This window comes from Cupressus sempervirens, chromosome 2 (genome assembly GCF_028749045.1).
Source record: "Cupressus sempervirens isolate cs-2001-9-10 chromosome 2, ASM2874904v1, whole genome shotgun sequence".
NCBI lineage: Eukaryota > Viridiplantae > Streptophyta > Pinopsida > Cupressales > Cupressaceae > Cupressus > Cupressus sempervirens.
The window spans coordinates 686,614,128-686,640,678 of NC_143119.1; the positions used below are offsets into that span (position 1 = coordinate 686,614,128).

At 35.2% G+C, this 26,551-nt stretch overlaps 1 pseudogene; it reads left to right on the forward strand.

Moving 5' to 3' along the window:
* Positions 1–58: 58 nt before the first annotated feature.
* Positions 59–15,879, forward strand: LOC149575245 (serine carboxypeptidase II-3-like; annotated as a pseudogene).
* Positions 15,880–26,551: the final 10,672 nt, after the last annotated feature.

Sequence of the window (26,551 nt, forward strand, 5' to 3'; positions counted from 1 at the left end):
TTTAGTCACCCCCAATTAGTGTTTTTTTCAGAACATATCTTTGTGTTGTGAGTTCAAGATGAAAAATTTAATAGTTTTGGCGATAGCATTAGCTATTCTGGTTCATCCTTCTCATCAACCGAGTCACTATGAAGCACGATCAAAGTCTGATGTGAGCACTAGAGAGGGAAATAAATGGGTGGTTCCTTCCATTAGCAGTGAATATTCATGGAAGATCAATCAATACGCTCAATATGGTTTGCCAGAGAATGACAAAATGGTTGGAATATTAAAGACAAACGGCCTTTTGCCTTTAATATTTAAACATTCCCCCTTTGTCCCGAGCCAAACAAACAAGGATCACTGCTGATCCAAATCAACTACACCAAGAGACTCTCTTAGGTGTACAAAAGTTCCAATTCCTAATGGCTTTGTAAAAATGTCAGCTAGCTACTGCTCAGACCTGCAAAATTCCATCTAAATATCCTCATTCTCCACCAACTCTCTGATGAAGTGATATTTGATTTCAATATGTTTGCTTCTACCATGGAAGATTGGATTCTTGGACAATGCAATTGATGAGATGTTGTCACAATAAATTGTGGTTCCATCCTCTTGCCTTTCATTCAAATTTGTAAAGATTCTCCTTAACCAAATAGCTTGACATGCTGCTGCATTCGCTACTATGTATTCAGCCTCTACTGTAGATTGAGCAACAATAGGTTGCTTTTTGGATGCCCATGAAATTGCACCCGATCCCATATGAAACATGTATCCAGAAGTGCTCTTCCTATCATCTATACTTCTAGCCCAATCACTATCAGTATAACCCAACAACTTGAAACTATTTGATGTAGTATACAAAATTCCAAATCCCTCAGTACCATTCACATACCTTAGGATCCTTTTTCTCGCTTGCCAATGGGAATCTTTTCATCTTTTCATAAATTTGAAAATCAAACTTACTGCATGCATTAGGTCTGGTTGAGTTGCAGTCAAATACATTAAATTTCTAACCATACTCTTATATTGTGTTGGATCCACTCTCTTGCTAGAGTCTTCCTTGCTCGACTTCAGACCTATTACTGTTGGTGTGGGGGCTGCCTTACTGCTCTACATTTTGAATCTCTCCAAAATCTACCTTGCATATTTTTCTTGAGAGATGAAGATGTCGTCATGCATTTTTTTTACTTCTATGCCTAGAAAGTACTTCAAGAGACCAAGGTTTGTTACTTCAAACTCATTTTTCATGTTCTCCTTGAACTCACCAATTAAAGCTTTATCATTACTAGTAAAAATCAAATCATCTACATATAAGACAACAATCAAAACATTTTCATTTGCTACCTTGATGTAGAGAGTAGGCTCACCATTTCTTTTGCTAAAGCCATTGCTCATCAAATATGAGTCAATCCTACTATACCATGCCCTTGGAGCTTGCTTGAGCCCATAAAGAGCTCTCTTCAATCTATATACTTTGTGTTCTTCACCTATAACTTCATAACTAGGTGGCTGCTCCACATAGATTTCTTCTTTCAATATACCATTTAGAAAGGCAGACTTCACATCCATTTGGTATACCTTCCATTTGTGCTGAGCTACAATTGCTAGGACAGCACACACAGTTTTCATTCTTGCAACTGAGGCATATGTCTCATCATAATCTCTACCATACTACTATTTGTAGCCCTTGACTACAAGCCTTGCCTTATGTCTATCAATTTTTCATTCAGCATTACATTTGATGTTATAGACCCATTTCACTCCAATCACTTGCTTCTTGGGAGGCAATTCAGTTAGCTCCCATGTCTCATTTTTTGCTATAGCATCTATTTCCTCATCCATGGTCTTACACCATTTCTTCTTCTTAATAGCTTCTTCAAAATATATTGGATCACTATGAGAAAATAATGCAAAATTAACACTCTCATCATAATCTTCATACCTTTAATCTTGGTATATCTCCCTAAGACTCTTTGTCTTTCTTGGTAATAGATAGGATAGTGTGAGATCAGAATCTTCACTGCTGTTGATTTGTTGACTAGTTCAGTCTTCACTGGTACTCAGCACTAACACTCAGTTATGTATAGAGGAGCTCAACAATGACTGAGATTACTTGCCTTTTCTTCTATATGCTCCTTCTTCTTGCTCTTCATTAGCATCTTCTTCACTCATAATTGGCACTTTACTTGAAGTGCTCAGTGACTCATCAGTTGGACCATTCCAAGACTAATTTAAAAAAAATTCCACATCTCTTGAGAGAATCATCTTGTTGTTCAATGGGTCATACAATCTATATGTTTTTTATTCTGAGCTGTACCCTATGAAGATGTACTTCACACCTTTGTCATCCAATTTTTTCCTTTGCTTTTTAGGTACATGTGCATATGCAACACATCCAAACACCCTTAGGTGTTCAACTATCCATCTTCCTCATGACAATGCTTCCATTGGAATTCTATCACGAACTGCCTTTGTACGAAACCTATTAATTAGGTAAACTACTATTTCCATAGCCTCTCCTCAAAATTTAGTTGGGAGAACTTTCTCTTTCATCATGCTCCTTGCCATTTGAACAATGGTCATGTTCTTTCTTTCAGCCACTCCATTCTACTGTGGTGTATAGCTAGTTGTGAGCTCTTTCTTTATGCCACGTTTCCTGCAAAAATTTATAAAAGAATTAGAGGTATACTCCCCTCCTCTATTTGATCTTGGGACCTTGATATACTGTCCACATTCTCTTTCAACCTAGGCTTTAAATTTTACAAATTTATCAAATGCTTCAGATTTATTCTTTAAGAAATACACCCATGTCCTATGACTGAAATCATCAATAAATGTCATTAAATAAGTACTCCCTCCCAATGGAAGTAACTTGCATACAATTGGCTAGGTCAGTATGCACTAAGTCTAATGGATATCTAGCTCTCCTAAAATTTCTAGAATTACAAGGAAGCCTATGTTGCTTACCCAAAATACAAGCCTCACACTTATCACATGAATTTCCTATACGTGGCAAGCCTTCTACCATTCTTTTATTTGACAACAAATTTAAACCAGCATAGCCTAGATGACCATACCTAAGGTGCCATAGCCATGAGGGGTCTTCAATCACACTCCTTAGAGATGATTTGTGGGAGTTTGTAGTTAATGGGTTCAATGATGTGACAGACCCAACTCGGTATGTTGCTCTCACAAATGCTCAAAAGACTCAATTGAAGGAGTCAAGGAGGAAGGATGCTAAGGCATTAAGTTTTATTGAAGCAGCAATGATAGAGACAATTTTTCCCAAGATTGTAGCAACAAATTATGCAAATAAAGCTTGGGATATGCTTGAGATGAACTTCAAGGGGATTGATAAAGTCCATACAGTAAAGCTGCAAAATATAAGGAGGGAGTTTGAGAACTTTCAAATGAAAAAAAATGAATAAGTTGCAGACTTTAGTTCAAAGACTTCCAATGTGATTAACCAACTAAAGTCAAATGGAGAAGACTATCAAGAGCAGAGGGTAGTGGAAAAGATATTGAGGAGTTTACCTCATAAGTATGACAATTTGGTCATGACCATAGAAGAGGCAAAAGATCTCACTATTTTGACAATGGATGAGTTGATGGGTACTCTTCAAACCCATAAGCATAGGATCAACAGATTTCCATCTTCTTCTTCCCAAGAGCAATCATTCAAAGCTTAGTCAAATCGAAGAGAAAGGGGGAGAGGAAGAAATGGCTCAAGAAGAAACTCTAGAGGCAAAGGCCGAGGTAATGGAGGACAAAGAAATGCTGCATCAGAAAGCTCAAGAAGAGCAGATGGAGGAAGTAGCTCACAAAATACTTCAAGAGGAGGTAAGAAAAACTAAAACTCAAATAGAAGTAATGTAGAATGCTACTACTATCATAAATATGGGCATTATGCAAGTGAATGCTAGAAGCAGCAAAATAATTAGTCAAGACAAGAAAATGTGGCTGATGTGAACATGGGAAGTGGAAACAATGCCACTGCCTTCATCATGTGTAATGTTGGTGAAGAAGGAAGCCCCGAGGTTTGGTACCTCGATAGTGGATGTAGCAACCACATAAGTGGTAATGAAACCTTGTTTTCATTCATTGACAAGAGTTTCAAATCTAAGATTAAAATGGGTAACAATGGAACCCTACCAGTTGTGGGCAAAGGATCTATTATGGTCCGCACGAAGAAAGGTGAGAAGAAGGAAATACAAAATGTGTATTTCACCCTAGGTATGAAGCACAATTTGATGAGCATTGGTTAGTTCATTCAAAATGGATACAAAGTGCTAATGGAAAATGACACGTGTCATTCATGAAACGTTTGCCCTTGGAGCCAAATGCCCACCTACTATCTTTGACGACCTACACAACAGTCATAAACATGAATGCGGTAGGTGAGTTTTGAAATCAAGAAAAGAGGAGGAAATATATGACAAAAGGAATGTCTGAGATTCATTCAACCAGATTCAGAGAGTAAGTTCAGTAAATCAAAAGTTTAGTAGAGCAGAGCAGAACAGAGAAGGAAGAAGAAAAAATTTATCAGCAGATCCAATCTCTCCAGTTGCACGTGATTCCTCTGTTCATTCATTAAGTTCGTTATTGTTGGTTTTGTGGTGTTAAAGCAATGATTGCTCCAAGAACCATTGTATGCAGCCATTAGAGCTACAAGTTTAAAAGCTCATTGAAGTTTGAAGTTTTACCAATTTAAGTTTCTTTTAGGGTTTTCTGGTTGAAGCTGAATGCTCTCAAATTTTGTAATATTTATAATCAAAGTTGAATAGAAAACAAGAAGACATACTTGAATCCATTGTCCTTTTTCTATTCATTGCATTTGTGAAGTTTGTTTAGAAGCTTCAAGCTTTGGCTCTCTTGTTTTAATGGTGGAAACATTCACATTGAAATTTCACTAAGTTATAATTTTTTTAGTTTGAGCCAAGATCACTCGACATCCATTGTTGCCGAGCATTGCCCTTTGTGTGCCGAGCTAACTTGGCTTCTTCATGTGTCGAGCTTACTTGGCTTCATCTTGTGCCGAGCTAACTTGGCACCTACTGCCTATCAGTCGGCACCTTCATATGTTGAGCACATTGCCACTCAACAACTTCATGTGCCAAGAAAAACTGGCACTCAGCAATTGTTAGAGCAGAGCAAAATTTTAATGTTGTGATTTATTTCTCACAAAAATAACTTCTCTCCCTAGCCAACTAGAAGGAATAACATTTGCACAGTATGCAGGGTATGTGACCATTGATGAACAAGTAGGGAGAACACTTTTCTACTAATTTGTAGAGGCCACCAAGGACCCATCTACAAAGCCTCTCCTACTCTAGCTCAATGGAGGTATTTTCTAATTGTTCGCATATTTTTCTTGTTTTTCAATGAAGATATGTTTATAGAGAATAGGATTGCTGTAGATTTTGCCATCATATCAAAAGTACATACTAATAGTAGAGATGAAAAGGGATCTCATCGCTACACCAACAATTGCAACTTACTGACTATTATAAGTTGTATATTCAGGACTAGGATGCTCATTATTTGGTGTGGGAGCAATGAACGAATTGGGTCCATTCCGTGTACAACCGGATGGCCAAATTCTTTCTAAAAATCTATATGCATGGAACCAAGGTTTTATATATATTATTCTACTTTCTATAATGCTTCTACTTGGGACAGCTTAAATATCATATACCAAGACTTAATTCCTACACTAAAAGTGTTAAATAATCAAATTTATCTTATTTTTCTAAGCTTAATTTATTTCTTAGTGTGATGTTTAATGACGATCCTTTTGCCCAAATTAATATAATATAATTCTTGAACTATTCATAACTAATGTTGGTTATAATCATTTATATCATAAGTTTCTTTTCCAACTAGAAATGTCATTATTCAATATTTCCCGGAGATTCATTTAACTTTTGTATTAATGTGTAGCAGTAAACACCCTGTTTTTGGAATCCGCTGCCGGTGTTGGATTTTCATACTCAATACCTCCTCTAATTATCTAAACGACAACAATGATCACACTAGTATTTCACTTTATAAGTTATAAAACAGATTTTGGGATATGACTGGACACAATAAAGATATCTTTCAATGCTTATTTACTAATGGAAACAATGTTTGTCATGGGTAAACAATGTTTCGATACTTATTTCAATGTATATTTACTAATGAAAACAAATGTTTTTCATGGGTAAATAGCTCGAGACTCACACACATTTCTTCTGAATTGGCTTGAATATTTCTATATTGCAGGGGAAAGCTATGCTGGTATGCAAAACAATAATCCTATTGATAAATCTGAATATAGAAATCTCATCACAATGTTATAAATAAACTCTCTTCTGGTGTCTTTTTTGTATGTGCATGTAGGGTTCTGTGTACCTGAATTAGCAGACACAATTCTTGAGAATAACAACTCATATACATCCTTCATAAATCTCAAGGGAGTTATGGTACAGTTAATTTTTTCTTCCCCTTTTCCGCTCATAACCAGTCTATCATTTGTATTCTAACTATATTTATCATTTTGAAAATGATGAGCAGATAACAACAACAAAGAATATAATAGGCTCAATATTGAATCGAAAGAAGAAATAAAAAAAACTACGGGGAAACACCAAATATGAACAACACCTTACAAGTTACATGTGTTCATTCATGGAAAGCACATAGGGATGCTACCTTACCAAACACATGTTTCTTCAAACTATAGCCCATTCCTACAAATGGCCATGAAGAAAGTAATGTAAATTCCTCCTACCTACTCTCCACCACACTTAGGCCACTTCACATGGTGATTATGCAAGCAAGAGGCATTACTGCCCAATTTAATTTCCAAAAATTCTAGTGTGAGTCTAGCTTCCTACAACGATAACTTCTACAAAAAGAAAACAATGCTACTATTACTATTTTATTAAGAAAACAACAGATATGATATACATCCCTAATCAATTTGTAGTGTGAATAAAATAAAACCAAAACTCAAGTAGCAAGAAAGCACTACAATTTTATTTATTTGATCTGTTCATCTCAGTTCTTCTTCACACAGAAAAGAAAAATCTCAAATCATACTCTCCCAAAAGATTTCAGAGAGAATTTATAAACAAAGCCAAATAGTTAAGAAATGGTTTTGGCAACCACCATACCCATAAAGGTTTTGTTTAAACCTTTACTAAAGTTATAACGAAATATTAAATTAATCCCTAAAATTAAACACCATCACAATTGCAAACCAAAAATGTATTCCTATGCCCAGCACTTGCTCCTGCAGCATACTCCCGGGGGTGAATTTTTTCTCAAGTCCTCTTGGAGACCAACTGTTGTATATCCCCACCTTGCCTTAGAATTTTTGTTTCTGGCAACCAAGTAGCTTCAGAATCTGTAAGGCCCTTCCACTTAACTAAATACTCCATGTGTACTTTGTGTCTTGTCCTCATTGCTTCCCTATTGTTGATGATACTTTCCATCTGGGGTGTCCCTTTAGAAGGCAATTCTTGGATCTAGTATTTGATTCATGTGCTCTTGCTTCTGTACCAACTTCTTTGTTTGAACCTTTATACAATGTGAGATCTAAGACATTAAATATAGGTGAACTAGCTACAGCTGGAGGCAATGCCACTTTGTAAGCATTTTTTCCATACTTTTCTACAATTTCACATGGGCCAATCTTCTTCATCATCAACTTTGTATGGCTGCCCCGAGGTAATCGATCTTTGTTCAAGTGAACAATAACCATGTTTCCAACTTGGAACTGTGCATTTCTTCTTTTCAAATCTTCTTTAGCCTTCACCTTTGGATTATTCTGTTGTAGAGTTTTCCTCACGTGCTCATGCACTTCCACCATTGCTTCAGTAAAGTCTTCTGCATGTCCACTCCTTTTCTCCAAACCATCCATATTTTTGAGTTCCAAAACTCCCCTTGGATGTCTCCCATAAACAACTTCAAAAGGAATCATGCCTGTGCTATGATTCATTGAGTCATTATATGAAAACTCTACTTGAGGTATGATAGCATCCCAACTACCTCCATGTTCTTGTGTCAAGCACCTCAAAAGGTTTCCGAAGGATCTATTAACCACTTCAGTTTGCCCATCTGTTTGAGGATGATAGGATGAACTAAAAGATAAATTTGTGCCCAATTTCTTCCATAGGGCTCTCCAAAAGTGGCCCACAAACTTGCTATCCTTGTCAGATACAATGCTCAATGGTAAACCATGAATACGAACTATTTCTTTAAAGAATAGTCCAGCAATATAACTAGCATCATTAGTGGTTCTACATGGAATAAAGTGAGCCATTTTACTGAAGCTATCAACAACCACAAATATGCTTTCATAACTTGTCTTTGTCCTTTGAAATGCCATGACAAAATCCATACTTGAACACTCCCAAGGTCTGTTTGGTATGGGTAAAGGCTAATAAAGTCTAGCATTTGTTGATACTCCCTTTTCCCTTTGACATACCAGACAATCTTCCACAAACTTCCTAATGTTTGTTTGCATCTTAGGCCAATAATAAAATCTTTGTACCAATTCTAATGTCTTGTTAAGTCCAAAATGACCACTAAGACCTCCACAATGTTTTTCTTTAATAACATTTTCCTGCATAGAGCATTTGGGAATACATAGTTGGGTGCCCTTAAACAACAGTCCATCTTGCACAATAAATTCAAAAAAAATAGAATGAAAATTATCTTCCAATTTAGTGCAAGCCTCATGTGCTTCGTTGAAATCTGTATCTTCCACATACATTTCCTTCAATGCATCTACACCCATGCTTTGGATTTGTACTTCTTGCAATGTTAACATTCATCTACTAAGTGCATCAGCCATCTTATTGGCTTGTCCTTTCTTATGCCTGATTGTGAAAGTATAAGCCTGCAAACTCTTAACCCATTTCATGTGCCTATGGTTGAGTTGTTCCTTTCCATTCAAGAAACTAAGAGCATGGTTGTCAGTATACACAATAAACTCTTTAGGCAACAAATAGTGCCTCCATTTTTTCAATGCCTGGACCATGGCATACAATTCCAAATCATAAGAAGAATATTTCTTCTTTGCCTCATTCAGCTTCTCACTAAAAAATGCAATGGCCTTCTTGACTAAGAATAGCCCCTATTTCAAAGCCACTAGCATCACATTCTACCATAAAAACTTTATTAAAATCTGGTAAAACAACAACAGGATATTTGGCTACCTTTTTTCTGAGTTCCTCAAAACTCTTATTTGCTGCATTATTCCATTCAAATTTTGTGTTACCTCCTCATTTGATGGTGTCTAAAATTGGTGCACAAATGTTGCTAAAGTTCCTTATGAACTTCTTGTACAATGTGGCCAAGCCATGAAAACTTTGAACCTCTCCAACAGCCCTTGGTGTTGGCCAATTAATGATGGCCTACACTTTAGATGGATCCATTTTCAATTCTCCCTTGGATATCACAAATTCAAGATACACAAACTCTTGTTTCAAATAGTCACACTTTGCCAATTTTATCTTCAACTTTTTCTCCTGTAGCCATTGAAAAACCATCTTCAAATGCTGCAAATGCTCTTCCTTATTCCTACTATACAGGAAAATGTCATCAAGGTAGAACACAACAAACTTCTCAATGAAGTCATGCAAAACTTCATTCATTAGTCGCATAAATGTACTAGGAGCATTAGATAAACCAAATGGCATAACTAGCCATTCATATAACCCTTCATTAGTTTTAAAGGTTGTCTTCCATTCATCCCCTTCTCATATCCTTATTTGATGATACCCACTTTTGAGATCTATTTTAGAAAAATATGAAGCTCCCCCCAAACAATCCAACAAATATTCTATTCTAGGAATAGGAAATCTATATCTTATAGTTATCCTATTAATAGCCCTAGAATCAGTACACAAGCACCACTTACCATCCTTCTTTGGAGCAAGAACTGAGGGTATGGCACATGGGCTAACACTTTTCCTTATCAACCCCTTGTCAAGCAACTCCTGTACTTGCCTAGCAATCTCTTCATTTTGTTGTGGTGTCATCTTATATGCTGCCTTGTTGGGTAGCACTGCTCCATGAATAAGATCAATTTGGTGACTTATGTCTCTTATTGGTGGCAGAGACTCAGACATTACCTCAGCAATGATTTCCTTGTATTGGTTCAACAACTCTTCAACTTCTTTCAAGCCTGCTGTCCAACAACACTCCTTTTTCCTATCTTCCTTAGGTTTCAACACCAATGCAAAGCCTATTCCATCTTCTTCAAGAGTATTAATGAACTCTTTCTCACCCACCATCAACACACTTGGTCCAACTTGACCAACCCCTTTCTCTTCTCCTTCAGAATTCAATCTGTATGTTACTCCATCCTTTTGGAAGCTATAAGAATTCTTCTCACCATCATGGCATGCCTTCCTATCAAATTGGCAAGTTCTTCCCAACAAGAGGTGGCAAGCATCCATGGGCAAGACATCACACAATATTTTATCTTTATATTCCCCTATATTGAACTCTACCCAAGCTTGCTCATTCACAACTTCTTGTTGCCCTTTGTTCAACCAACTAACCTTGTATGGAAAGGAATGTGGAAGTCTCTCTAACTTCAATTTTTTTACAGCTTCAAGTGAGATGATGTTATCTATGGAACCTAAATCAATTATTACTCTAAACAACTTACCTTTCACCTTGCATTGAACTCAAAAAAGAGCCCTCCTTTGAGTAGTATCTTCTTTTAGTGGTTCCTTAAGAAGTGTCCTCCTTAACATAAGACTTTCTCCCTGAGCCTCTTTCATCAATTGAACTTTTGGTGAGTTCATACTCACATTATCTTCTTTCACATAAGTGACTCTCCTTTCACCATTTTGAGAAGTAGATGCCCTTTTTGGACACTTATATTTTGGGTGCCCTATCCGACCACAACTGTAGTACTTCATTCTTGAGAACCTAGATCCTCTACCTAATCCATCTAACCTTCCTCCATTATATCCCCTTCCACCATAGCCTCCTCTGCTACTTGAGTCACCCGCTTGCTCCTTAGGGTTAGACTAATCTTGGGACCTCTAGCTTTGTCCTCTATTGTTGAAGTTTCCCCTACCTCGGTCATTCCTTCCACTTCTCCCTCCTTGTTTCTGATCACTCTTCCTCTTCAACTTCTCTTCAACTTTAAGATCAAGTTGAAAACACTTCCCCAATGTATCTGGGGCCAAGAGGCTGATCTCCTCTTGTATGTTCATTCTTAGACCATTTAAATATCTAGCCACTCTTTCTGGTTCCTTCTCTTTTTTTTTCCCCCTAAGAGTTAACCTATGGAACTCCTCTATATAGGTATTCACGTTGATGTCTCACTACCTCAAGCTTTGCAACTTCTTAAACAATTGCACCTCATAATCTGCAAGCAAAAATTGTGCCTTGATTTTTCCCTTCATCACTTCCCATGAATAGATCATATTTTTGTTATTTTGTATCGTTTCTCCTTGAATATAATTCCACCATGAGAGAGTAGATCCTTTCAACTTTCCTTTTGCAATCCTTACCCTATCATTCTTTGGAACTTCATTCAACTCGAAGTAATTTTTGATTGCTTCAATCCATTCAATCACTTCCTCACTATTGAGATTACCTCCATATGTAGGTAGCTTATCAGTAATATCTCCTTTTATTCACTTTAAGGCATCAACAAGTGCCTTTTGATCTGTACCAAATTTTGTTGGTGGATCCTGGTGTTGTTGTTCTTCTTCATCTCCACTGGTACCTTCTTCCACCTCATTCTCCTTATCCTTCTTACTGGACTTCTTGAACTCCTTCAACTTCTCTTCTAGAAGTTCCTTCATCATCTTTCTGATGGCATCTGGAGTTATACTTTTTGAAAGCATGGTGTGAGCCTCAGCCCCAGCCTGTCATTCTTCTGCAGACATACACTTCCCACCAAGATCTTGTCTCGCTCTCATACCAATATGATGAGGAGATAACAACAACAAAGCCTATAATAGGCTCAATATTGGATGGAAAGAAGAAATTAAAAAAAACTACAAGGAAACATCAAATATGAACAACACCTTGCAGGTTACATGTGTTCATTCATGGCGAGCACATAGGGATGTTGCCTTACTAAACACATGTTTCTTCAAACTGTAGCCCATTCCTACAAATGGCCATGAAGAAAGTAATGTACATTCCTCCTACCCACTCTCCACCACACTCAGGCCACTTCACATGGTGATTATGCGAGCAAGAGGCATTACTGCCCAATTTAATTTCCAGAGATTCTAGTGTGAGTCTGGCTTCCTGCAACGATAACTTCTACAAAAAGAAAACAATGCTACTACTGCTATTTTATTTAGAAAACAATAGATATGGTATGCATCCCTAATCAATTTGCAGTGTGAATAAAATAAAACCAAAATCCAAGTAGCAAGAAAGCACTAGAATTTTATTTATTTCATCTGTTCATCTCAGTCCTTCTTCACATAGAAAAGAAAAATCTCAAATCATACTCTCCCAAAAGATTTCAGAGAGAATTTATAAACAAAGCCAAATAGTTAAGAACTAGTTTTGGCAACCACCAGACCTATAAAGGTTTTGTTTAAACATTTACTAAAGTTATAACAAAATATTAAATTAATCTCTAAAATTAAACACCGTCACAATAGCAAACCAAAAATTTGTTCTTGTGCCCAACACTTGCTCCTGCAGCATACTCTCGGGGGTGAATTTTGTCTCAAGTCCTCTTAGAGACCAACTATTGTATATCCCCACCTTGCCTTAGAATTTCTGTTTCAGGCAACCAAGTAGCTTCAGAATCTAGAAGGCCCTTCCACTTAACCAAGTACTCCATATGTACTTTGTGTCTTGTCCTCATGGCTTCCCTATTGTTGATGATGCTTTCCATCTGGGGTGTCTCTTTAGAAGGCAATTCTTGAATCTAGTCATTTGATTCATGTGTTGTTGCTTCTGTACCAACTTCTTTGTTTGAACCTTTATGCAATGTGAGATCTAAGACATTAAATATAGGTGAAATAGCTACATCTGGAGGCAATGCCACTTTGTAAGCATTTTTTCCATACTTTTCTTAAATTTTACATGGGCCAATCTTCTTCATCATCAACTTTGTATGGCTGCCCCGAGGTAACTGATCTTTGTTCAAGTGAACCATAACCATGTTTTCAACTTTGAACTGTACATTTCTTCTTTTCAAATCTACCTTAGTCTTCAGCTTTAGATTATTCTGTTGTAGAGTTTTCCTCACGTACTTATGCACTTCCACCATTGCTTCAGCAAAGTCTTCTGCATGTCAACTCCTTTTCTCCAAACCATCCAAATTTTTGAGTTCCAAAACTCACCTTGGATCTCTCCCATAAACAACTTCAAAAGGACTCATGCCTATGATATGATTCACTTAGTCATTATATGCAAACTCTTCTTGAGGTATGATAGCATCCCAACTACCTCCATGTTCTCGTGTCAAGCACCTCAAAAGGTTTTCCAAGGATCTATTAACCACTTTAGTTTGCCCATTTGTTTGAGGATGATAGGCTGAACTAAAAGATAAATTTGTGCCTAGCTTCTTCCATAGGGTTCTCCAAAAGTGACCCACAAACTTGCTATCCTTGTCAGATACAATGCTCAATGGCAAACCATGAATATGAACTATTTCTTTAAAAATAGTCCAGCAATATAACTCGTATCATTAGTGGTTCTACATGGAATAAAGTGAACCATTTTACTAAATCTATCAACAACCACAAATATGCTGTCATAACTTGTCTTTGTCCTTGGAAATCCCATGACAAAATTCATACTCAAACACTCCCAAGGTCTGTTTGGTATGGGTAAAGGTTGATAAAGTCTAGCATTTGTTGATATTCCCTTTGCCCTTTGACACACCAGACAACCTTCCACAAACTTCCTAATGTCTATTTGAATTCTAATGTCTTGTTGAGTCCAAAATGACCACTAAGACCTCCACAATGTTTTTCTTTAATAACATTTTTCCGCATAGAGCATTTGGGAATACATAGTTGGCTTCCCTTAAACAACAGTCCATCTTGCACAATGAATTCAGAAAAAGTAGAATGAAAACTATTTCCAATTTAGTGCAAACCTCATATGCTTCGCTGAAATCTCTATCTTCCGCATACATTCCCTTCAATGCATCTACACCCATGCTTTGGATTTGTACTTCTTGCACTGCTAACATTCTTCTACTAAGTGCATCAGCCACCTTATTGGCTTGTCCTTTCTTATGCCTGATTCTGAAAGTATGCCCAATTTAATTTCCAAAGATTCTAGTGTGAGTCTGGCTTGTTGCAATGATAACTTCTACAAAAAGAAAACAATGCTACTACTACTATTTTATTCAAAAAACAAAAGATATGATATGCATCCCTAATCAATTTGCAGTGTGAATAAAATAAAACCAAAATCCAAGTAGCAAGAAAGCACTACAATTTTATTTATTTCATCTGTCCATCTCAGTCCTTCTTCACACAGAAAAGAAAATTCTCAAATCATACTCTCCCAAAAGATTTTAGAGGGAATTTATAAACAAAGTCAAACAGTTAAGAACTAGTTTTGGCAACCACCAGATCCGTAAAGGTTTTGTTTAAACCTTTACTAAAGTTATAACAAAATATTAAATTAAGCCCTAAAATTAAACACCATCACAATTGCAAACCAAAAATTTATTCCTCTGCCCAGCACTTGCTCCTGCAGCAGAAAAATTCCTCAAAGTAGAATAAATCTTAGTGATCTTTAGATAAGTGAGGAAAATGTGTATAAACAATACACATTGATAGAGTGGATTATTTGGAATTCTTATTATTGAAAAACTGTGTTGTATAGATTGGAAATGGAATAATGAATGCGGATAAAGATGATTGTGGATCTATTGATTATGCATGGTCACATGCATTAATATCAGATGAAAATTATGCAGATCAGCGTTGTAGTTCATCTGGATCAAGCCATAGAATTCTTAACAATAAATTTGAGTCTAAAGCAGAATCTACCGATGGAGAGATAAATCGTTATAATATCTATGCCCCACTTTGTCCATCCCATCCAGATCCCATTTGGCCATCTTCTACTTCTATTGTAAGTATGTAAACATGGTGCTAGAATCTCTTGACATAGAAATTTTGATGTAGTACAATGCTTTCTATGTCATATTTTATATGTATTGAATAAGTAGATATATGTTTTATTCTCCTTAAATTGCAGAATGATACCTCAACAAATGGATTAAATGGATTTGATGCATGTAGTCCTGGTTATGTATTTACACACCTTTAACACCCCACAAGTGCAAAGTGCTCTTCATGGGAATGTAACAGACTTGTCTTATCCATGGACTGAATGCAGGTACGAGTGTATGAAATTGATATTTTTAAATATGTACGATTATTCGTTTGATCTTACAAAGTCTAGGACTTTGAAGAGTACCATCTAATAATTTTCCAATCTTCTTCTTTAAATAGTGATGTACTTTCATACTCAAGATCTGAGACCACAATGTTTCCAATATATCGAAGAATGATGGCAGCAGGATTGAGAATACTAGTCTACAGGTATAAAGGAAAAATAATGTTATTGATAGGAAGTGTTTAATGAGAATAATCTGGTAGCAAAATCAAACTAATGGTAAATGATTTTGATTGTAACGGGGATGTGGATGCGATTGTTCCTGTGACTGGCACAAGATATTCCATTAATGCACTTAAGCTTCCAATAGAAGAAGAATGGTATCCTTGGATGAATGGAGACTTCGATGTTGGGGGGTTTAGTGTAATTTATAAGGGCTTGACATTTGCAACAGTTAGAGGAGCTGGGCATGAAGTACCTAACTATCAACCTTCAAGAGCCTTGACCATGACCAAATCCTTTTTGGCTGGGAAGCCACTACCATCATAACAGTTCCACCATTTTACATTTAACAAGGCATTCAAATGATTTTATATAGCCATCAGTATGATGAATGTATGTGTAATATATTTTGGAAATATTATTGTTGACGCATATTTACATATTTGGGCATCATCAATATTGTACTTTCTTGACTTATTCTAAGATTGAAGTATGAAAAAAATCATTAAAATACATGTTCAAAAGGGTATTTAAAAAATCAAATCATGTAAAAATTAAGGTACAAATCACTGTCATCAGTTAGTATTGAATTTTCTAATTAAATAAGTAAAATACCCATACACATATCTATATGTGTATAACATAAATCAACAATAAAATAATATTTGTTGATTTTACTATCTGTTGAAATTCTAATATATTAATATAAATTAGAGTGATGTTAGAATCTACATTATTAGATAGTCCATGCTTTGCGATACTATAAACATAGGATAAATAAATCACTCCTTTCCCTAATAACAACTAAGGACAAGTATTAAGGGGTTAACTTCCTACCTTCTAAAAGTGTTGAGTTAGAGTGGGGTATTATATATATATATATATATATATATATATATATATATATATATATATGGCTAATACATGTTATAGTAACATCGTCTGGTTCTACCTCTATAATTATCACTTATATTATTATGGTTTATATGGGAATAACTCAATAATTGTAGAAGAATTTACTAAAATTCATCTATCAAATATATCATTATTTGAGGCAAGTATACATATAGCCTATGTAAGTAAATTCAATCTATTGTGAAATCGAGAAACTACAAAATGTTAATACCAAGACTGTATATAGCTGACCTCTAATGGAAACTAAATAGAAATGGAAATAGCAAGGACAAATTAACATTTGAGGTATGTCTAGGATCATGATGTGCCAAAGTAGGCCCTCAAGTAGAAATAAAATTTTAGAGAAAAAAAAAGTTAGAAAAAATGATTTAAAATATGTACAAGTTATTTATTTTATATAATATATGTGTAAAAATAAAATATGCAGAAATTTGAATGTAGTTTGTAAGGTACACATTTTATGTGGTTGTTGACACTAGTCACGCCAAGAAGGCTACACTCATTCCAACCAATGCATGACTTAAAGAAAATACAAGGTTTGAGTATAAACACAATGCAAGAGCATAAGAAAGATAAAATCACACAGAGAACAAAAAATATATAAACCAATGTCCAAAGTACTACCATAGAGTCACATATCACAACTCATCAAGGTACTACTCACAACTAATGGACTTAGACAAGATAAAACCAACCATAGGGATTTTCTCTATCGAAATGGATCAATACTACAATCGGAGAATTATCATCTACCTCACACACAAATCTATGATGAATATGGTGATTCAATTATCTCCATTATCTATGCTCACTCTCAAATCAATTATGATGCCATACTTCCTTTGTTAATTCCTTAATTTATTCTTAAATCATCTTTTATTTTTTCCTCCATTTTTCGCTCTTTCTTCAGTAAAGAAAAAAGATAAGGTTTTCCCTCTCTTGATAAATTTTTATTTACATTCTTCCCCAATTATTATCACTAAGACTCCACATGGCTTTAGTCTATTCAATAATTCTCATGTGAATCCCAATCAACATACAATAGTTTTTCTAAGCCTCCCATATCTTTCTACATCATCTAATGGTGAGATATGTAGCCACATAGCTTGACCATAAAAATATGCCCACATGGATTGTTCTAGTTGGTTGTTTAAAATAAGTTACAAATCACATAAATAATATTTAGAAAATTAACTATTTTGTGAAATTTATAAATTACTTGAGCATCTGCATTCTTGATTTGATTGATTACACTCTTCAATTCATCTTCCTTTTCCTTAGTCTATGTTGTGAAGGTATTCATATGATCATGTGCTAATTTATCTCACTAAAATGAGGAAAACTAGTCATACCTCTCACTAGGTATCATCTCATTCCCATCTTTAGCCTATACAAGCACACAATGCATGGGTGAGGCACATCTCTAACTTATCTTTTTAATGTATCTCAAGGAAAAAAAGTCTTGGCAAGATATTTTAAAATTTAGTAGGGTCAGTGCAAGAAGTTGAGTCTCACTTTTGGCCAAAAAGTGGAACTATTTTTCCTATTTTTGAAATATATTGTCAATTGATGTGAAACTTTGATGCATTTAGAAATTAAATATAAAAAACTTCTGAAATAAGTGTCTTGAATCTCCTTCTTGAATATATAATTTATTTTTATACCCATATGATAGATAACCTTTTTGGTATGGATCTTTAAAAACCAAAATTTCAAAATTCCTATTTCAGGACCATACCACACTCATGTATGGATACAATAATTTTACACAACTATATGAATTTTTGTGAACCCTTTCAAATGAAATTACCTGACACACCAAAGATTGATTAGTATAATTTTCTTAAATTTTTTAATGAATATTATTATTATTATTAATTTTTAATTGATGATTAAACTAATTTCTAAAACCTCTTGTGTACGAACACCATAATTTAATCAAAATTGAACTTTAAAGATTTTTTTTAACTTCAAAAGAATTGTGTGAAGATTAATGACATGTAAATTAATTCAAGAAATATGAAAAATAAATTTTTTTATTAAAGTTTTAGTGAATCTCACTATTTTATGTTTAAACGACACTTTTGATTAATACGTAATAAAAAAATAGAAAATTGGACAAATTCAAACATTAAATTTTCGAAAAATGTAGGCCAAAAGTGGAGGCATTGAAACAAAAAGAAACATCCTAGAGACCCCCATAGGAGAGACCGCTCCATAGCTAACGCAACAAAATTCATAACAAGCTTGGGAAAGCGGGTGCTAGATTTGAGGTTTCGACGACCAATAGGTTTTTGGTCTTGGAAGAACATACAGAAGGAAATCAACACCAATGCTAGGAAGGAGGACTTCAAGTAAACATTGCAAAAGCCTCTTCTGACTCCTCCAATAGATATGAATCTTGTGCACATTTCCTAGTTTTCACCGTCGAACAGTTAGATGATCAAATTCAAGTTTTCAATCTGACTAGATATGTGCAGCCCAAGCTTATAAATCCTCTATCTCATCCAAGGAGTAAATCACAGATGGCCATGACCCTAGCCACTAAGATTCCCTTCAAGCCTTTTTCCCCTTCTTCCTACATTCCCCCTCATCCCAGACAAATCAATACCAACTAGTCATCTAACCCTAAAACAACTTCAGGATTTCCCCCTAAGAAACCCCAAGATAATCCTATTAAGATTTCCATTGAAGCAGCAGATGACTCCTGGTATGATTGTCTTAAGAAGGGGGTTTTTACTATCTGGAATGGCCTACTAGAAGAAATCTCACTTTTAATAGAGTGGCTAAAAGACAACTGTCAGGAACATGTAAGTATTTTTCACCATTCAGACAATACATTGTTCTTAAAATGTGAGGAAGAATTTGTTAAGAAAGAACTCATTTCTATTTTTGAATGTTTTCTTAGAGGTTACTGTGTCAAATTTTTAGAATGGTTCCATAATTTTCACTTAGAAATGGTTGATTGCATGATCCCCACATGGTTTTCCCTGATTGCTCTCCCTCCGGAGTTGTGCAATATAGACATTATTTATTCTTTATGTTCTGCAATTGGTGAAGTCATAGCTATTGATGCATCTTTTTTCTATTGTAATAATGTTAAAATCCTCATTAATGTTAACATTAAACATCCTTCAGAAATCCAAAAGAGAGCTGAAACAGGTAAAGCTTCTTATGACATTAAATTTCAATTACATAAATGGAAAATCATTGACATACTGAGATCTGATGAGTTACACAAAATAGGACCCAAGATCTTTCCCCTTACCTTAGATTTTAGAAATAAATTCCCTAGGGTGAGCTCTATAATAAAAATCAGGACGCAAGAACAAGGTAAGGAGATCTCCTATTTAGAGAATCAGAATGATCAGAATGCTCAGAATAGGCTGAGAACCTCTTTAAAAAGCATCATAATAGGCAAAGTAATAGATTCCTCACCAGTGCCAAGATCAGATTTCACGGAAAAAAATTAAGAGGGGAAGGTTGGGAGATCCCCAAAGAGATCAAAAAAACATAAGAAAGAAGCAACAAATGTAATCAGAAATGATACTATAAAAAGTGGATATGAATCTACCAAACCTTAGCAACAAAACAAAAAGGAGAATATTGCTGAAATCGGAGAAGAACCTGCTTTTGTACATATCAAAGATACTATCAATGATAAAGAGCAAGGAAAGTGCCTAGTTTCAGCTCCAGCTGATTTGGAAAATTAGAATGTCAGTACCAGTAAGGAAGATTGGGTTGGCCCAAATCATCTTAATATAGAACTAGATAAAATTGTAAGACATTTGAGAAGGAATTACATAAAGATATAGATAAGAATGATAAGGAATGCCTAGTACTAACTAGACTTACAACAAGAAACAACAAAAAAGAAGAAGGTCTCTCTAAAATGTTTTTTTTACAAAACAAGAGAGTTATTCAGAAGAAAAGAGGTATTTAAAATTGATTTGGATAGAGATAAAAATAAGAATTTAAATCTAAACATATTAGAAAAAGAAAACACTCTTCTATTCTCTGCAGCAGAGATGGGAAGGAACAAAACCTCCATTACAGTAGAGAATCAGGACTAGGAGTGGTTGCATTCACAAAGAAATGTTGAACCAAAGATAGTGAAACACAGCAGTAAGAGAATCAAAGGAGTACCCAAATTTTGGCAGACCCCGAATGAGTACCCATCTTCTCCCTTCACTTTAGAGAAGGATCAACCAAATACATGGGACAAAGAGAGGGCAAGAATAGAATCAAATAGTTTAGAGAATTATGATCCTCATAAGGAAGAAGTTTCTACTCCATATCAAATAGGCCACCTAGAGGATAATGAAGCAACTCTTTTAGAGGAAAGAGAAAATTCGGTGATGGTTACCTCAAGTAGAAAAAGAAACAATAAAGAGCCATGAAAGGACATGAACACCTTTCTATCAACTCGGCCCTTGGCTTCAGTCAACATGGTGTATCCACCTGAAACATTTAGCAAATTCTGGTAGACTCCCCTTGCTAGCATCAGCTCACCATTTACTCCTAATGGCTCGGATCAATAGACACAGAAGGGAGAGATCCCAGCATAAGATCTACCAATATTGGAGTTTCAAGAATTTCTAAATGAGGAATGTATCTCAGATTCTTTATATAAAGTAGATATGGCAAAGGAGGACATTGTAATGATTGATCAGCTTACTAAGGAGCTGGTCTAAGTTTTCAATCCAAAAAATCTTGATAAGTCTTCAATAACATAGAAGGAGGAACTCATTCGGAGGGTCCTTGAATTGGGAGGTGAAAACTATTTGGGTGAAAATCTCAAAAGAGATATATAGAACATTCAAAGGAAAGAATTGATCTCAAAATTTTCCAAACAATATAAAATAGATAACTAGATTGCTGAAGATAATAACTTAGAGCAATAGGAACAATTGCTAGCAAGAAAGATTGATAGAGTATAGGAAGTAGAGATGAACATTGGACAGCTTGGGATTCACATGACACAAATTGGGCCTAAGTCTCCTTATTGTGGTAAAACAAAAGGCAAAAGAGGGAGAAAGTCACTAAAGGAACTTAGAGAAACAGAGAGTCTCAACAAGGATGGACAGAAGATAGATCAACTATTTCACAATGGGAAGGGGAAGTGCCTTCTTGCTCAAGTATGAAACTCACCACATGGAATGCTAGGGGCCTCAATGCCTCTAGCAAAAAGGGGTTATTTAAGCATAACCTCAAATCCTTTAATTCTGATATTATTCTCATTCAGGAATCTAAATTAAATTTAATAGAATTAGATAAATTTAGCGAAATGCTTGGAGTATGGTTTTCTATGTTTGAAGAATTAGTAGGGGCCTCAGGAGGTTTGGGCATCCTCTGGGATCCTAGGAAGGTCAATATTAATATTCATAACAGTAATAGAAATTGGATTAGTGGCAAAGTACAAAGTTTAAAATCTAATTTAAAGTTTACAATTATTAATGTGTATGGTCTTGTTAACAATACAAATAAACTACTAGTTTGGAATTAGATTGGTCAACTCTTGGATAGTCTAGATAACAAACTCTGTATATTAGGGGTTGACTTTAATATGATACTAGATTTTAAGGAAAAGATAGGAGGTTCACAAGTGCTTTCACAAGCATCTAGAGACTTTAAAGAATGGTGCACTCTGCACAATTTAATTGACGTTCCTACCAGTAATGGGACCTATACATGGAACAACAGGAGAAAGGACTTTGCCTATATTGCAGAGAAGCTTGATAGATTTCTAATCAAAGGTGAATTAGACATTAACAACTTAAATTTTTAGTCTTCAATTCTTCCCATTGCTGGATCAGACCACTTCCCAGTCAGATTTGAATTTATTGAGCTTCTCAAGCCTTCTAGAAACCCCTTCAAATGTGAAAAGATGTGGTTTCTGGACCCAAATTTCATCCATAACGTCAAATTATGGTGGGACCAAGACAGCTGTGTAGGATAAAAAATGTTTATCTTTATCTAGAAATTAAAGATGCTAAAAGAGCGCATCCTTAAATGGAATACATAACAATTTAATAACATATTTAAAGAAAAGATGGATATAGAAAATTAACTTAAAAATTTAAATTTAGAGATCGTCAGAAAGGGCATGGATAATAGTAGCTATCTCCTCGAAAAGGAATTGCTAGCAAAGCAAGAGTCAATCTTATCCAAAGAAGAAACCTTTTGGAGACAGAAATCAAGAGAAAAATGGTTGGCTGAGGGTGATCACAATACAATTTTTTTTTTACAATTCTACCTTATATAATAGAGACAAGAGTAGAATCACATGCATTAAAGACTAGCTAGGAAACTATACTGAAAATCCTATAGAAATCGTAGACATCTTTGTTGATTTCTTTCAGGATCTACTGAATAACTAGCATTTCTCAAATTATACTATGCAATCTAGTCTTTTAAAATTTATTCCTAAATTGTTGCCCAAGATGACAATAAAAACCTTAATAGACCCATTACTTTAGAAGAAGTCAACAGAGTGGTTTTTGACATGAACTCAGATAAATCACCGAGCCCAGATGGATTCCAGGCCTTCTTCTTCGAAAAGTGTTGGGATATTATAGGTCAGGATCTCTGGAAAGCTATTGAAGCTTCAAGAAACGGTGGCTCCATCCTTCCTGAAATCAATCATTCCTTCATTACTCTGATTCCAAAGAAATGTGACCCTAAATCTCCAGGCAATTTCAGACCAATAGCCTTGTGCAATACTGTCTATAGAATCTTCTCAAAAATTCTAGCAAACAGGCTTAAAGAGATTCTCCCCATGATTATTTCTAAGGAACAAAATAGTTTCATGCCAAGAAGATCCATCCTTGATGGCATCGTCACCATTCAAGAGATGATTCAATCTGTAGGCCTCAATAAGGAAGCATTTATGCTCATGAAACTGGATATCCAAAAAGCCTATGATATGGTGGATTAGATATTCCTATGCAAGATGTTAGAAGCATTTGGATTCTCTTGTCAATGTGTTAACTTAATCTTCAAATTCATATCGACACCTAAGATCTCGATCCTTGTCAATGGTACACCTGAAGGCTATTTTGATATTTTGAGAGGCATCTAGCAAGGGGATCCTCTTTCTCCCTTTCTTTTCATCATAATGGCATAAGCATTTGGGAGAGCGGTGATAGATGCTTATAATAAGTAGAGAATATCGGGTATCACTATCACGAAAAAATGCCTAATATTACACATCAACAATTCGCTGATGACAGCATTCTCCTAGGCAAGAGTAAGATTTTTGAAGCTTTCTCCCTTAAAGGTATCTTGAATTTATATATGGAAGCCTTAGGAAAAAAGGTCAATACTCTAAAATTGCAAATTTTCTTCTTAAATACCTCTCCAGATATGGAATCTCATATTTGTAGGATTATGGGTTTCAAGAAAGGAACCTTCCCATGTAAATACTTGGTATAACTCTAGAAAAAGGTTGAAAATCAAGAAAGGTTTGGGATAATACTCTCGTAAAATTGGATTCAAAGTTATGCTCCTGGAAAGATAGATGGCTCACCAAGGTTGGAAAATGCACTAAAATCTGTGTAGTGCCTTCAGCCATCCCAACTTACCCTCTGTCTTGCCTCCCTATATCGAATCAAAATCTAAAAAAACTTAATTCCAAGATGAGGAACTTTCTTTGGAATGATCAGGACAATGACGATAAATTAGCTCTTATCAAGTGGGAAAATATTTGCAAACCTAAGACCCTTGGGGGTTTAGGGATCAAAAACCTACAGTGGCAAAATGAAGCCTTAGGGGAAAAACTCATTTGGAGGCTATATCATGAATACAATTGTAAATTGGCTAAGATCCTCTATAATAAATATCTTATTGCTGAGGACCCACTCTCAATTTTTAGAATTAGCTCCCCTCCTAAAGGGTCTGAATGTTGGAACTTTATGCTGAAGTGTTACCATTTGATCAATAAATGCCTAACTTGGGATGTTGGATGTGGGGAAGAAGCATTATTCTGGGAAGATTCCTGGGAAGGTAAACCTCCACTCTCCTCCTACAAAGTACCCCTGACTCTTAAGAATAGGCTAACTGAGATTTGGGTCAACAAAGTGGGGTAAAAGCACAAACCTGTGTCACCTTTTATAAAGAAAAGTGATATCAGAATGTGATAGTTCAACATTAATGACAAAAAAAATGGTATTTGTGTTTAAAATATGAAGATGATGTAAACTGATGAAATGTGTAGAATTGTATGAATTTTATGCCTATAATTTTTATTATTTTTTTGACTAATAATTTATTCATTTTATTTTATTTTCAAGTCCCTTTTTTAACTATAAAAAATATAGGATGTAGTTCCCGTCAAACAAGTATGTGCAAATCATCTTTTTTTGTTATGATTTGAAAATATTTTATAGATGACATGTATAGCTAGTGCACAAAACAAGAAATAATTTTTTTTGATGTATATTTTTTTGTTATAAGTACTCAAGTTCGACCTTGTCAGAATCCAATAGTTTTTTCCTCCCGTCAAAACTTCCCTATCAAATCTATACCTTCTTGAAAAAAAATTACATATTCATGAAGAGGATTCTCTCCTCTAGTGATAAATATATTTTTTTTATTTTTTTGATATGATTTACTATTTTTTTCATTTTTTGAGAGAGCATCTTCTGAAATGTTGAAATATCGACTTATAATATTTTTAGATTATAGCATATTATAACTAATCAAAACACTCAAAAATTTATATAATGATGATATTGAATCTGAAATCTATAAAAGGGTATTTTTAGTTTTTTTTTTAAATTGAGTTTTGATAGAGAAATGAGATTTGACCAAAATAGGTTTTTGTATCACAAACGGTGACACAGATCTATGCTTTTACCCAGTGAGAAACTATTGTTGTCTAGTGGACTCTGAAGGCTCTCCATCATGGAATTGGAAATCTCTTAGAGGTCTAGATTTTGATGAAGAATCAATCTACCAATTTGAGAAGTTTGTGGAAGGTAGGAAACCTATATAGCCTAATAAAAGAGACTCCCTTATAGGGGTAGCATCTAATAATGGGAAATACAATGTCAAAGATGGATACAAGGCCATTCTAGAAGCTTATAAACCAGTATTCCTGCACATCCCACTTAAGCTTTGTTGGGACCCCTCCTGCCTTCCGAAAGCCAAATTCTTTCTTTTTCTTGCAATTCAAAATAGGATCCTCACTATGGACAAATTAAATGTTGTAGGTATTCAAGGCCCTTCAAGATGTGCTCTCTGCCACCAAAGTTCAGAGAACGTGGATCATCTTCTTTATCTTTGCCCGTATTCCCAAAAATGTTGGGAATGGCTTAGATAGATGCTGGGGTGGTCAGCCCCCTTTCCTATATCATTTACTGATTTAATTTAAGGATGGCCATCTTTTAGTGGCATAGATGTCTATAGTAAACTTTGGAACATTTCGCCTTCCATCATGATTTGGGAAATCTGGAAGGAAAGGAATCGCTACATCTTTTGCAATTTGGATTTCAAACCTAAGATTCTTATATCCAAAATAGAAGCTTGCATAGTAGAAACTATTAATGCATACTTAAGAAAAGTGAACCTAGAAGAAGGATCATTCTCCAACTGGGATGGCCTCATGAAGAAAACCTAGCCTAATCTGATTAATGCCCCTCTATATTACTCTAAGGCTAATAAAGATTCCAAGAAGAATTTTAAATGGGAGCCACCTCCCCTTGGATGGGTTAAACTAAATTTTGATGGGGCATCTTGAGGAAATCCGGGCATAGCTGGGATTTGATGTATCATTCATAATGGGGATGGGCTATGGATAGCCAAAAAATCTCAGTTGATTCTGCCAACATCCAATAATATAGTTGAACTTGAGGCCCTTCTCCAAGGAATCCAGTTATGTCTTCAACTTAATTTACCTAAAGTTTTTATCAAAGGTGATTCTTAGATTATTGTGAATGCTATAAGGAAATGGTCCACTCCCAATTGGGCACTCAATTCTCAACTAGAAGTGGCTCTATCCTTATAGACAAGCTTGTTGACTTTAGGATCGGTCATATCTATAGAGAAGCTTATCAACTTGCAAATCATCTTGCTAACTTAGGAG